At 42.3% G+C, this 3,172-nt stretch overlaps 1 pseudogene; it reads left to right on the top strand.

Annotated features, from left to right (window-relative positions):
* Positions 1-256: 256 nt before the first annotated feature.
* On the top strand, positions 257-1,142 carry LOC114634048 (annotated as a pseudogene).
* The last annotated feature ends 2,030 nt before the right edge of the window (positions 1,143-3,172 follow it).

Genomic DNA, 3,172 nt, shown 5'->3' on the forward strand with positions numbered 1-3,172 from the left:
ATGTGTTTAGACATAAAGTATTTTCAACTTATGGTAAGTATATGGGATGAAGCCCCATCATAATTTAAAAAGTGTCTGTGTGCGGGGTGGTGGTGGCACACGCCTTTAATCCCAGCACTTGGGAGGCAGAGGCAGGCGGATTTCTGAGTTCGAGAGTTCGAGGCTAGCCTGGTCTACAGAGTGAGTTCCAGGACAGCCAGGGCTACACAGAGAAACCCTGTCTCGAAAAACCAAACCAGCTTTTCCGGCTGGAACCATGGAGGCTGTTCCAGAGAAGAAAAAGAAGGTTGCCGGTGTGCCAGAAACCCATAAGAAAAAGGTTCCTGCTGTGCCAAAAACTCTTAAGAAAAAGGTTCTGGCTGTGCCAGAAACCCTTAAGAAAAATCGAAGGAATTTCACAGAGTTGAAGGTGAGGCGTCTGAGGAAGACGTTTGCCCTGAAGACACTCTGAAAGGCAAGGAGGAAGCTCATCTATGAGAAGGCAAAGCACTATCACAAGGAGTACAGGCAGATGTACCGGACTGAGATTCGGATGGCCAGGATGGCAAGAAAAGCTGGGAACTTCTATGTGCCTGCAGAACCAAAATTGGCGTTTGTCATCAGAATCCGAGGCATCAATGGAGTAAGCCCAAAGGTCCGCAAGGTATTGCAGCTTCTTCGCCTTCGACAGGTCTTCAATGGCACCTTTGTTAAGCTCAACAAGGCTTCCATTAACGTGCTGAGGATTGTGGAACCGTACATTGCATGGGGGTACCCCAACCTGAAGTCAGTAAATGAGCTAGCTCATCTACAAGCGAGGCTATGGCAAAATCAATAAGAAGCGGATTGCCTTGACGGATAATTCCTTGATTGCTCGGTCTCTTGGTAAATTTGGCATTGTCTGCATGGAGGATCTAATTCATGAGATCTATACAGTTGGGAAACGCTTCAAGGAAGCAAATAACTTCCTGTGGCCTTTCAACTTATCTTCCCCACGAGGTGGAATGAAGAAGAAGACAACTCACTTTGTAGAAGGTGGAGACGCTGGCAACAGGGAAGACCAGATCAACAGGCTTATTAGACGGATGAACTAAGGTGTTGCCTGTGGTATTTTTGTAATCTGGTCAGTTAATAAACAGTCATAGCTTGGCAAATTTGAAAAAAAAAGAAAAAAAAGAAAAAAAAGAAAAACTAAATAAAAAAAAAGGTGTCTGTGTATAATTCTATTTCGTGAGTTAGTGTTTTTTCTCCTATCTGAAGGTTATCTGTGTTCTAAAGCCTTTCTACCACTCTAGCTTTATTTGTTTTTCTTTTTTCAGGACAGAGTTTCTCTGTGTAGCCTTGGCGGCCCTTGAACTCAGAGACCTTCCTGCCTATCTCCCGAGTGCTGGGATTACAGTCGTGGCCACCACCGCTTGGCTCTCTTGCTTTCTTGTTTTTTGTTTTTTGTTTTTTGTTTTTTTGTTTTTTTTTCTGTCATCATCTTTCTTCTAATATATTTAATTGTTTCTTTAAATTTCAGAATTATCTTATTTTTTAAATAAATTTAAATTATTCTATTTTATGTGTATGGGGTGTTTTTTGCCTTCATGCCTAATACCCCAAGGGCCAAAAGGCAGCATCAGATCCTCTGGAACTGGAGTTATAGACTGTAAGCTACCATATGAGTGGGTTCTGCAAATTGAACCTACTTCCTCTAGAACATGGGTTTTCAACTTGTGGCTCTCAACCCCTTTGGTAAACCTTTATATCTAAAAATGTTTACATTGTGATTCATAACAGTAAAAAAAAAAAGTTAGTTATGAAGTAACAATGAAAATAATTTCATGGTTGTGGTCACCAGAATATGAGGAACTGTATTAAATTGCAGCATTAGGAATATTGAGAAGGGGCTGGAGAGATGGCTCAGCGGTTAAGAGCACTGACTGCTCTTCCAGAGGTCCTGAGTTCAAATCCCAGCAACCACATGGTGGCTCACAACCATCTGTAATGAGATTTGATGCCCTCTTCTGGTGTGTCTGAAGACTGTACTCATAAATAAAGTAAATAAATCTTTAAAAAAAAAAAAAAAAAGGAATATTGAGAAGCACTGCTCTATGAGAACAGCCAGTGCTCTTAACCAGCCCAGCCTCCAGATCAGCGTATTTGATTGGCTTTAAAACAAAACAAAGCAAAACGGGGTCTCTCTGTGTAGTCCTGGCTAGCCTAGAACTCTGTGTAGAACAGGCTGACCTCTAACTCACAGAGATCAACCTGCTTCTACTTCCAAAGTCCTGTGACTAAAGGCACAGATGCTTCTCACTACTGAACCATCTCCTCGGCCCCGTAAGGAATGAATACATTTTATCTTATTTCAGCCTGCGAAAGTATTTTAAAATCTTAGTTCCAAGGTAAAATTATTCATTGCCTTTTCTGTATAATCATCAGAATTAATATGTGGAGACCTTGACCCATGTATACCCGCGCACTATGTGAGCGCCTGGCGCCCACAGAGGCCAGAAGAGGGCCTTGGGTCCTCTGAAACAGGAGTAACAAATGGTTGTGAGTGTCGTGTCAATGTGTAATGTGTAAGTGACTGTGTCAACGCTACCAGATGAACCTGGACCCACTAGAACTACAGCCAGTGCTTTTAACTCCAAGTCAACTCTTCAACCCCAGTATTAAATTTTTAATGGATACAGACCAGGGTGCATTGCAAGTAGTCTTCCTACAGCCCATGACTCTATGTGTGATCTGTATACCAACCCCACTCATATTACTTGGGAGATTATTATGAACTGCTAATCTTCATTCCCAACCCAGACTTAGTAAGTCAAAACCTGCATTTTAACAAGCCCCGCCCCCAATTTACTGTACACATGTTTAAGCTGGGGAGCAGTATACAGTAGGAACTTTCCTCTAGGGAAGTAATTCCTGACTTTTGCTGCACATTAAATTCACCTGGGGAAACTTTTAAAAGCTACTGAGAACTGGACCACTCCCTCAGAGACTGATTTAATTGGCTGGAGGTTCGAGCTGTTGGCACTGGTATTTTTTTAAAGCCCCCTAATTGCATCGGGGTTTGGGAGGGCGAGCTCCACAATTACAAGCTGCTATCGTTAGAGCGCTAGTTATTTCAAAAGCAGAAAGGATGCATCAGTCTTCTGATGATGTTTTCCTAGGAAACAATAGCGATCTGAGAGCATGGTGCATG

This window comes from Grammomys surdaster, unplaced genomic scaffold, assembly GCF_004785775.1.
Source record: "Grammomys surdaster isolate TR1022 unplaced genomic scaffold, NIH_TR_1.0 98, whole genome shotgun sequence".
NCBI lineage: Eukaryota > Metazoa > Chordata > Mammalia > Rodentia > Muridae > Grammomys > Grammomys surdaster.